The following is a 12575-nucleotide window of genomic DNA, read 5'->3' as shown; positions in this document are numbered from 1 at the left end:
TCCCCTAGAACTTAGGACTACTTAAACCTAACTAACCTAAGGACATCACACACATCCATGCCCGAGGCAGGATTCGAACCTGCGACCGTAGCGGTCGCGCGGTTCCAGACTGTAGTGCCTAGAACCGCTCGGCCACTTCGGCCGGCTATCTATCAGTACTTTTTCCCATCAAATCCCAATACAAATGTCATCGTGGCCACTTACTTATGCACCATATCATATGGTGTTATTTTCTACACATTTCTTTGTACTCGCCATTATTTACCATGATCAGACTTACTCCACGCTCTCAGTATTTGGTTCAAATGGCTCTGAGCACTATGGGACTTAACTGCTGAGGTCATCAGTCCCCTAGAACTTAGGACTACTTAAACCTAACTAACCTAAGGACATTACACACATCCATGCACGAGGCAGGATTCGAACCTGCGACCGTAGCGGTCACGCGGTTCCAGACTGAAGCGCCTAGAACCGCTCGGCCACACCGGCCGGCTGCTCTCAGTATTCCACACACGGTATTTTACCTGACAAAATTAATTTTAATCTGCAGAGGTGCCATGCGCAACTCCCAGTTCAATGTGGCAAGTGGCTAACATACTCCCCGTAATTTGCTCACGAAGTGCAAACTCAAATGCTTCATGTGATATTACTTATATAAATTAGCTCAATCACATGAATTTTTTGTTACTGAAGCAATTAGCATGGGTGATTGTCTGTGCTAATCCTAGCACGTGTATGGTAAAGATCAAGCCCATGTTTAATGTCACTGTACCAAAAAATTTTATGTACTGAAAATGATGCAAAAATGAATTTCACATCAACCTCTATACAGCACACACGTTGTCCTGAAATTAAGAATGGTGCAAGCACTTCTGGTGTGCTTCGTCGACACAACTCACTTTTACTAAGGCTGTACGTAAATTTATTCACCCTTGAGGAAATGCGTGCAAAAATCTGCACACGGCTTTCTTAAATAATTTTGATCTAGAAACTAACACACGATAATACTTCAACTTACATCTAACACAACCATTTACATTATTTTCTAATCACGTCGAACAGAGACGGACTACTGATACGAAAACAAAGAATCGTAACGTTTCCAGATTTACCAGCCTAAGAATGCATCAAAATTCCGAAACTCTCCCCCATCAGCCGCGCGGGATTAGCCGAGCGGTCCAAGGTGCTGCAGTCATAGACTGTACGGTTGGTCCCGGCGGAGGTTCGAGTCCTCCCTCGGGCATGGGTGTGCGTGTGTTTGTCCTTAGGATAATTTAGGTTAAGTAGTGTGTAAGCTTAGGGACTGATGACCTTAGCAGTTAAGTCCCATAAGATTTCACACACATTTATCATTTTTATCTCCCCAGTCTGTTTTTCGCAGTGGTTATCCTGAAAATAAGAAATATTATTTCAAACTACAGGCTTAAGTAGTTCACATTTATACGAATCTGCAAAAAAATATTTGGCCCACACAACAAAGTCAACCGTTCAGATAAGGAACCAGCGCCACAGTGCCGCAGTGTAGCTGCCCGCAAAGGAGGCCTCCATCCGGTCAGTGATGGGGCATTCTCTTGCTACATTGGAGACCCATAGTCCAGACTCGCCACTACTTTTAAATAGCTACCTTCTTCGGTTTACTTTAGGCGAGCAACAGACTGGTCAAAGATTACAAGTGATTACACATGCACTATACACAGTGTCCTCCACATGTCCATGCAGACTACACACACACACACACACACACACACACACACACACACACACACCACCCAATCATAAAACAGTACAAATGAGGTCATAAGGATCAGCTGGGATAGTATATGCACATTCAAATCATAGAATCCACATCGTCATTCTTTTCTACTTCGACTACCGTTAACCAAGTATTAAATAAAAATGACAAAATAGTGTTCAGACAAGAACAATGACACTAATAAATAAGTGAAGGGCGGAGGTGTATCCTCTCGAAAGAACACAAAATAAGGACTCGATTAGGAACCTCTAAAATGTCGTAGCATTGAATGGAAGTAACCATTCTAATGAAATAACGCATTTTCAGCTGAGAAAAGAATTGCGTTTTTCTATTGCTGACGTACTTGTCACGATAGGTTCCACGACTGTGCAAATAACAAAAATTTATAGTTTATATTTCAGACTCAGTTGCACAACAAATTTTTAGTCTATTTCTTGTTTTTGCTACGCTTATTACTTTACATCTGCTTCGTCTTTGCAGATGCAACTACCTTATATAAGCGTGAATGTAAAGAAGCTAGTGAAAGCTACTTGTAGACTAGTAGTTGATCTTTTGTAATAAGGTTACCAGCCGAAATCCATGAAAAGCGCCGGCCGGTGTGGCCGAGCGGTTCTAGGCGCGTCAGTCTGGAACCGCGCGACCGCTACGGTCGCAGGTTCCAATCCTGCCTCGGGCATGGATGTGTGTGATGTACTTAGGTTAGTTAGGGTTAAGTAGTTCTAAGTTCTAGGGGACTGATGAACTCAGATGTTAAGTCCCATAGTGTCCATTGTAATTATCCGGGCTGTTATGCCGTGGACGGTTGATGAATTTTGTATCAATTCCCAACGTTTCGTCTCCGACTGCGGGAGACATCTTCAAGGGGGTCCGTAGGTCGATGGAAGGTCCAACACACCCACTGGCTCGCTACTGACTGCCGCTAAATTCCGTGTCCGCGCGCTCCCGCGTCGCGGTGTGACGTCACGTGTTTTGAAAACGTCAGTGCAATTGGCCGCTGTCCGTCGCCGTCGATCGCCGTTGCCATCACCCAGTAGTGGACGGGTGGTACACATCTTCTTTAACACCGGCATCCATATGCCGTTTAATTTCACACCCTCCTCCTTTGGACTGAAATTATTTGGGTGTTTAGCGATTTCGATTGCCTCCCTGTAGGGCCTTTCGTAGTATCCGCTTGTGGCCGCTAGTACTTGCGTCTCCTCGAAACGAATATTGTGGTTCCCTGGCTGGAAAGCATGCTCCGCAACAGCTGATCGTTCCGTTTCTCCTTTTCTACAATTTCCCTTGTGCTCTTCCAAACGTTTAGAAACAGTTCTTTTAGTGGTACCCACATAAACATCACCACAGCTGCATAGGATCCTATACACTCCAGCTTTTTCCAAAGGTTTGCGAGCGTCCTTGGCAGGCTTAAGGTATTCCTATATCTTCCTGGTGGGCTTGTAAATTACGGTAATATTCCGCTTCGTCAAGATCCTCCCTATTCTTTCCGTTACATTTTTAACAAACGGCAGGGAAACCTTAGATTTTGCAGTAGCCTGTACGTCAGTATGATTTCTGCGTGGCTGTGTCAACGCACGTTTTATTTCGGCGGACGAATATCCGTTCTTCATTAGTGCATTGTGGAGATGTTCCATCTCAGCGTCGAGCAACTCAAGTTCACAAATATTTCTAGCTCGGTCCGCTAATGTCTTGATAACACCCCGCTTCTGTTGTGGGTGGTGGTTCGAATCCCGGTGCAAATAGCGGTCCGTGTGCGTGGGTTTGCGGTATACTGAGTGACCCAAACTACCATTTTCGTTTCTAAAAACAAGCACATCGAGGAAACGTGACTTGCCGTCTACCTCCTCCATTGTAAACTGAATTCTCGAGTTTATACTGTTCAGATGTTCGTGGAACCGGCTTAGTTCCTCCCTACCATGTCTCCACAGCACAAACGTGTCATCCACGTATCGGAACCATATATTTGGTTTTTTACTGGCAGTACCTAAGGCCTGTTCTTCGAGTTTCTCCATAAAAAAGTTTGCAATTACGGGACTCCCCGCAGGGGAGTGTCTAGGACCGTTGCTATTCACATTATACATAAATAACCTTGTGGATGACATCGGAAGTTCACTGAGGCTTTTTGCGGATGATGCTGTGGTATATCGAGAGGTTGTAACAATGGAAAATTGTACTGAAGTGCAGGAGGATCTGCAGCGAATTGACGCATGGTGCAGGTAATGGCAATTGAATCTCAATGTAGACAAGTGTAATGTGCTGCGAATACATAGAAAGAAAGATCCCTTATCATTTAGCTACAAAATAGCAGGTCAGCAACTGGAAGCAGTTAATTCCATAAATTATCTGGGAGCAGGCATTAGGAGTGATTTAAAATGGAATGACCACACAAAATTAATCGTCGGTAAATCAGATGCCAGACTGAGATTCATTGGAAGAATCCTAAGGAAATGCAATCTGAAAACAAAGGAAGTAGGTTACAGTACGCTTGTTCGCCCACTGCTTGAATACTGCTCAGCAGTGTGGGATCCGTACCAGATAGGGTTGATAGAAGAGATAGAGAAGATCCAACGGAGAGCAGCGCGCTTCGTTACAGGATCATTTAGTAATCGCGAAAGCGTTACGTAGATGACAGATAAACTCCAGTGGAAGACTCTGCAGGAGAGACGCTCAGTAGCTCGGTACGGGCTTTTGTTGAAGTTTCGAGGACATACCTTCACCGAGGAGTCAAGCAGTATATTGCTCCCTCCTAAGTATAACTCGCGAAGAGACCATGAGGATAAAATCAGAGAGATTACAGCCCACACAGAGGCATAGCGACAATGCTTCTTTCCACGAACAATACGAGACTGGAATAGAAGGGAGAACCGATAGAGGTACTCAAGGTACCCTCCGCCACACACCGTCAGGTGGCTTGCGGAGTATGGATGTAGATGTAGATGTAGATGACACGACGGTTGGTCGGGCTCAGTTCATCCTCCTGTGACCGGAACAGCAGAGCTGCTTACCAGTAAACGGTTACAGAATTGGATATGGGCACTATAATAAATAAAGAACTTATATCGATAACGTTATCACAAATCGAACCCGAAGTCTCTAGGGCTGTGCGACGTGACGCACAACAGTCGTCAGCTCAGTTGTCGAAGACAGTCACGGACCGGCTGCAGGAAATGATGGGAACGAGATGTAGCGCCAGCTCGAGGCGAGAAGGCAGAGCTGTGGTGGAGCGTGGTGAGGCACAGCCTGGTCGCTATGCGGGACACGCGCGCACCCCTTCCTCCGCCCCCCCCCCCCCCCCAAGGCACCAACAGCGGCAGCCGCAGCCCGGCCGCAATTTGTGCAGCCGGTGGTGGCACGAGGGCAGCGGGCCCACGCGCCTGCCTGATTCGCCATTTGTTACCGAGCCGCCGGTGCTCGCTCACCGCCCACCTGGCCGCGCCGAGTGCACACTCACTCTGATGAGTGCGGGAGACCACTTCCCAGCTTCAGGTTTCCAACCAATTACCCTGTCAGAAGCACCCGCCACTTTTAGCGGAGTGGGAGCTTTTTCGAAAATTCCTGACGTATTAAAACCTGCTATCTGCCCGGGATCCGAACTCAGATCTTTTGCTTTCATCCGTCCTCGTTAGGAGGGACGATAACTAGTAATAAATAATGAATGGTGGGCTCCATGTGGTTCCCAAGTTGTGCAGTGACCGTAAACGACAAAATTACCAAATAAGCAGCAAACAGATCTCCGGGCGGGGACTACTCAAGAGGACGTCGTTATCAAGGAGAAAGAAAACTGGCGTTTCTTTTTTTTATTAGCAGCAGTTGCAGCATTTTCTGTGAAAGACGGACATGTAGCAGAGACTACTGCGATGAGCACCACTGACCTCGTGAGAAAAGAAAAAGCTGTTAACGTGAATGTCCGTACGGTGGCAGACACTTGCGTTTTACACAACAGAGCGAAATAATTTAACGACGCGTATAATCTGCGTTTTGACTGCCCCCGGTAGCTGAGTGGTCAGCGCGATAGAATGTTATTCCTAAGGGCCCGGGTTCGATTCCCGGTTGGATCGGAGATTTTCTCCGCTAAGGTGCTGGGTTTTGTGTTGTACTAATCATCATCATTTCATCCTCATCGACGCGCAAGTCGCCACTTCGGCGAAAGACTTGCACCTTGACCACGGTCTATCCCACGGGAGGGCCTAGTCACACGACATTTTATTTATCTGTGTTATGCAACGGCTGCAATGAGGACTCACGCATAAGTCTCTTTACACACACTATAAGACAGAAAAAAGGTGCACCACGAAGGAATTATCCGAACGGGACGGAAATCAATACATGTTGAAACGTCCCCTTTGAACAATTATACATGACTGTGCTTAAACTGACACACAATATTTTTTAGCGCAACGCAATCTGACTTTCAAAATCCCTACAAAAGAATGGCCCTGACTAACATTAACCTATACCTTTCACAAATCACTTACCTCACCAAAAATATTCGTTACTCGAACTATTGCAATACAGCGAGCGCCACTACTGCCAGCTCAATAATCATAATATGTATATGTATATATATATCAGTTCATGCCATCCAGTCTTACAAATTTCAAATCTCCGCCATCTGTCTCCCCACATCCACCACTGCTGGCGGTTCACCTCCAACTGCGCAACGCTACGCGCTGTTCACATCCAGCTGCCCAACGCTACAATGGCAGACAACAATGCCAACTAGCCACAGACTGCACACAGCACAGCCAGTGATTTTCATACAGAGAGCGCTACGTGGCGGCGGCGTTACCAATATAAGAACCTAAACAGCCTACTTACAATGTAATTCTGAGACGTACATGTACAGACAAACAAATGATTACAGTTGCAGAAATACTGGATGATTTATTGAAGAGAACGAGTTTCACAAACTGAGCAAGTCAGTAACGCGTTGCTCCACTTCTGGCCCTTATGTAAGAGTTTATTCTACGTAGCATTGATTAACAGCGTTGTTGGATGTCCTGCTGGACGATATCGTGCCATATTCTGTCCAACTGGTGCGTTACATCGTCAAAATCCCGAGCTGGTTGGAGGGTCACGCCCGTAATGCTCCAAACGTTCTCAGTTAGGCTGAGATCCAACTACCTTGCTGGCCAGGATGGAGTTTCGCCAGCACGAAGACAATCGGTAGATACCTTCGCCGAGGGAGGGCGGCCATTAGCTTGCTGAAATGTAAGCCCAGTACGGCTTGTCACGGAGGGCAACAAAACTGGGTGCGTAATATAGTCGACGTACCGCTGTGCCTCGGATGACAACCGAAGAAGTCCTGGTATAAAATGAAATGGTACCCAGATCATCACTCCTGGTTGCCTGCCGTGTGGCAGGCCACAGTCGGGTTGGTTTCCCACTGCTGTTGGGGGCGCCTCCGGACGCATTTTCACTGGTCATCGTGACTCAGTTCCAGGCGGAACTCGTCACTGATGACAATGCTACTCCAGTCAATGAGATTCCAGGCTGAACGTGTCCGACACCCCTGTCAAAGGGCTTGTTGGTGTACAGAGATCATGGTAGTTGGCGCGTGGGGCGCCGTCAGCTGAGCCCCTTTCCCGTGAGCATTCTATTAATGGCCCTTGTGGTCACTGATACAGGGTTATTACAAATGATTGAAGCGATTTCACAGCTCTACAATAACTTTATTATTTGAGATATTTTCACAATGCTTTGCACACACATACAAAAACTCAAAAAGTTTTTTTAGGCATTCACAAATGTTTGATATGTGCCCCTTTAGTGATTCGGCAGACATCAAGCCGATAATCAAGTTCCTTCCACACTCGGCGCAGCATGTCCCCATCAATGAGTTCGAAAGCATCGTTGATGCGAGCTCGCAGTTCTGGCATGTTTCTTGGTAGAGGAGGTTTAAACACTGAATCTTTCACATAACCCCACATAAAGAAATCGCATGGGGTTAAGTCGGGAGAGCGTGGAGGCCATGACATGAATTGCTCATCATGATCTCCACCACGACCGATGCATCGGTTTTCCAGTCTCCTGTTTAAGAAATGCCGAACATCATGATGGATGTGCGGTGGAGCACCATCATGTTGAAAGATGAAGTCGGCACTGGCGGTCTCCAGTCGTGGCATGAGCCACGCGTGAAACTTGCCCGCACGCGTTCAACCCTTTCTTCGCTCACTGCAGGCCGACCCGTTGATTTCCCCTTACAGCGGCATCCAGAAGCTTTAAACTGCGCATACCATCGCCGAATGGAGTTAGCAGTTGGTGGATCTTTGTTGAACTTCGTCGTTGCACTGTTATGAGTGACTGATGTGAGTGCATTTCAAGCACGACATACGCTTTCTCGGCTCCTGTCGCCATTTTGTCTCACTGCGCTCTCGAGCGCTCTGGCGGCAGAAACCTGAAGTGCGGCTTCAGCCGAACAAAACTTTATGAGTTTTTCTACGTATCTGTAGTGTGTCGTGACCATATGTCAATCAATGGGGCTACAGTGAATTTATGAAATCGCTTCAATCATTTGTAATAGCCCGGTATACCTGATCCAAGTAGCATCCGGTTCTCTCTAACTATTGCTCAGTGCTCCAGTTCTGCCGTCAGTCTAGATCGACCGCTGCCTTCTTGACGCTATGCTCGGCCTTAGTTCACCTAATCATGCTACATCGTCGAATAGTGGCATCGCTCCTATTCAATCGTCGAGCGATTTACCAATCGTTCCAACTGGCTTTTTTGAGCCCAACTGCACGTCATTCAAAAAATGGTTCAAATGGCTCTGAGCACTATGGGACTTAACATCTATGGTCATCAGTCCCCTAGAACTTAGAACTACTTAAACCTAACTAACCTAAGGACATCACACACATCCATGCCCAAGACAGGATTCGTTCCTGCGACCGTAGCGGTCGCGCGGCTCCAGACTGAAGCGCCTAGAACCGCTCGGCCACAGCAGCCGGCTGCACGTCGTCTCTCAAATGCTGACATCTGCGTATACTGCTCACGCGCTACCTTCGAGGCATAATTACGGCCCATCTGAGAACACGGAATGAAATTTGCAAGGACTTTCTGCCCCGTACCTACCTGCTCCTTGTTTGTATGTATTGTATTGTATGTTAACCGGGGACCTCGAAACGACGGAGAGGCTCCGTCCCTGCCGCAGCCGCAGTGGTCCACAACCCCACGACGACTACCGCAGTCTACTTCACCCCTCCGCCGCCCCACACTGAACCCAGGGTTATTGTGCGGTTCGGCCCCCGATGGACCCCCCAGGGAACGTCTCATATGAGACGAGCGTAACCCCTATGTTTGTGTGGTAGAGTAATGGTGGTGTACGCGTACGTGGAGAACTTGTTTGCGCAGCAATCGCCGACATAGCGTAACTGAGGCAGAGTAAGGGGAACCAGCCCGTATTCGCCGAGGAAGATGGAAAACCGCCTAAAAACCATTCACAAACTACCCTTTCACTGGACCTCAACACAGATCCGCCGGGTGGATTCGTGCCGGGGACCAGGCGCTCCTTCCCCCCCGGAAAGTCTTGCGTTCCTTGTCTACTATCCTTGCCAACTGCGCAGTGAAATTGCTATTCAGCGTCACACATTTATCTACACTCCTGGAAATTGAAATAAGAACACCGTGAATTCATTGTCCCAGGAAGGGGAAACTTTATTGACACATTCCTGGGGTCAGATACATCACATGATCACACTGACAGAACCACAGGCCCATAGACACAGGCAACAGAGCATGCACAATGTCGGCACTAGTACAGTGTATATCCACCTTTCGCAGCAATGCAGGCTGCTATTCTCCCATGGAGACGATCGTAGTGATGCTGGATGTAGTCCTGTGGAACGGCTTGCCATGCCATTTCCACCTGGTGCCTCAGTTGGACCAGCGTTCGTGCTGGACGTGCAGACCACGTGAGACGACGCTTCATCCAGTCCCAAACATGCTCAATGGGGGACAGATCCGGAGATCTTGCTGGCCAGGGTAGTTGACTTACACCTTCTAGAGCACGTTGGGTGGCACGAGATACATGCGGACGTGCATTGTCCTGTTGGAACAGCAAGTTCCCTTGCCGGTCTAGGAATGGTAGAACGATGGGTTCGATGACGGTTTGGATGTACCGTGCACTGTTCAGTGTCCCCTCGACGATCACCAGTGGTGTACGGCCAGTGTAGGAGATCGCTCCCCACACCATGATGCCGGGTGTTGGCCCTGTGTGCCTCGGTCGTATGCAGTCCTGATTGTGGCACTCACCTGCACGGCGCCAAACACGCATACGACCATCATTGGCACCAAGGCAGAAACGACTCTCATCTCTGAAGACGACACGTCTCCATTCGTCCCTCCATTCACGCCTGTCGCTACACCACTGGAGGCGGGCTGCACGATGTTGGGGCGTGAGCGGAAGACGGCCTAACGGTGTGCGGGACCGTAGCCCAGCTTCATGGAGACGGTTGGGAATGGTCCTCGCCGATACCCCAGGAGCAACAGTGTCCCTAATTTGCTGGGAAGTGGCGGTGCGGTCCCCTACGGCACTGCGTAGGATCCTACGGTCTTGGCGTGCATCCGTGCGTCGCTGCGGTCCGGTCCCAGGTCGACGGGCACGTGCACCTTCCACCGACCACTGGCGACAACATCGATGTACTGTGGAGACCTCACGCCCCACGTGTTGAGCAATTCGGCGGTACGTCCACCCGTCCTCCCGCATGCCCACTATACGCCCTCGCTCAAAGTCCGTCAACTGCACATACGGTTCACGTCCACGCTGTCGCGGCATGCTACCAGTGTTAAAGACTGCGATGGAGCTCCGTATGCCACGGCAAACTGGCTGACACTGACGGCGGCGGTGCACAAATGCTGCGCAGCTAGCGCCATTCGACGGCCAACACCGCGGTTCCTGGTGTGTCCGCTGTGCCGTTCGTGTGATCATTGCTTGTACAGCCCTCTCGCAGTGTCCGGAGCAAGTATGGTGGGTCTGACACACCGGTGTCAATGTGTTCTTTTTTCCATTACCAGGAGTGTAGAATGTCTGTGTCGCTTTATGTCGCTGTAGTAAGGATTTTTTCTGTTGCATTGTTAACCAGACAGAAGAACAAGCTCTAATGGTAAGCGAATTATGATCCATAATTGATACAGTTAAAAAATACAACCTAACAAATGGTTCAAATGACTCTGAGCACTATGGGACGTAACATCTGAGGTCATCAATCCCCTAGAACTTAGAACTACTTAAACCTAACTAACCTAAGGTTATCACACACATCCATGCCCAAGGCAGGATTCGAACCTGCGACCGTAGCGGTCGCGCGGTTCCAGACTGAAGCGCCTAGAACCACTCGGCCACACAACCTAACAAATGAAAGTGTAAAACGCACAATGACGTGAAATTTCAAATTTTTCAAATCACTTGTATAAGAACACAGATTCTGCATTGTGTGCTTCAACAAAATTTGCCGACTTTTTCCACAATGGTCAGATTTGCCACGTCTTTCGGAATGTCAGAACATGGAGTTATTCCGTCCCGTAGACGTGGGGCAATTTCCGCTCACTCGAATTATTGGTTTAATTGATATTTTGCAGTGAAATTCTAGAGAACGCGTTTTCTTGGTTTATTTTCAGATGGTCCGCACATTCAAACGGAAAATGTCAGTTGCTTATTAGCCCGAGGAAGACACGAAGCCGTGCGGGATTAGCAGAGCGGTCCAGGGTGCTGCAGTCATGGACTGTGCGGCGGATCCCGGCGGAGGTTTTCGAGTCCTCCCTCGGACGTGGGTGAGTGTGTGTTCGTCCTTAGGATAATTTAGGTTAAGTAGTGTGTAACCTTAGGGACTGATGACCTTAGCAGTTAAGTCCCGTGAGATTTCACACACATTTGAACTTTTTTTTTTTTAATTTAAAGACGCGAAGCAATCAGTAACAAGCGTTATAGGCAGCTACTCTGGATAAAGTTCCAGTATGTGCTACATAGTTTCACGGAGTGTTTGTCGGTGCAAAAAGGTCAAAAATGTTTACTTGCGCTAAGTGCTTATGGTTTTTCTTCTTATACTGGGCGGAACAGTCTCTTTTGATTGGGTGGAATAGCCCCACCATTTTTATATTTTGTGATTTCTGCCTTCTTCAGAAGGCTGTTTAACACCTTCTTCGTGTGAAATAATTTCAACCTTTTGTATACTGGATTGTAAGCACAATTAACATACTATAATATCATCACATTGCCAATTTTTTTAAAAATATTTCATATCATAATATTGTATAGAGCTCACAGATCAAATGAACGGAATACCCCCGAGTACCCTAATCAATTTCTAACCAATCTGCATAACTGCTCCGTGGTACATCGTCTTTTTGTCTTAGAGCGTATTTTCTGTGTTGCGACTATTTTTAATAAGATTCATTAAGCTTACCTGTAAAGAACTGAAGAGATCATGTAAGTAGGCTGTTTATGTTTCTCTACCAGGACTACAGTGGGTCTGCACCTCTGGTGGCCCACCAATACCGTAATCTCTACCAGGACTACAGTAGGTCTACTCTGTGATGTCCTACCTACCAATATTCTTCAAAACTTCGAATGACTCTGCTGTGGGTTTGCTCTGTTGTGGCCCATTACCTGTCTGCATCTCGAGAGTCAGCACAGTCTTTCCGTTGGAAGGACAACACTACTTCTTCAAGACTGCATGGAAATCCACTGCTTCCGTGTGCATTTTCTGTTACTGCTCAGACTTTGAGAAAAACACTGCAATTTTACTGTGATGAATGATCACGACTGTCTTTATGGACTGTGAGAAAATTTTAGCTTTTGACCAACATTGTATCAATAAGTGTGTGTATT

Source organism: Schistocerca cancellata, chromosome 7, assembly GCF_023864275.1.
Source record: "Schistocerca cancellata isolate TAMUIC-IGC-003103 chromosome 7, iqSchCanc2.1, whole genome shotgun sequence".
In the NCBI taxonomy this organism is placed as follows: Eukaryota; Metazoa; Arthropoda; class Insecta; order Orthoptera; family Acrididae; genus Schistocerca; species Schistocerca cancellata.
This window is presented reverse-complemented; position numbering follows the sequence as displayed.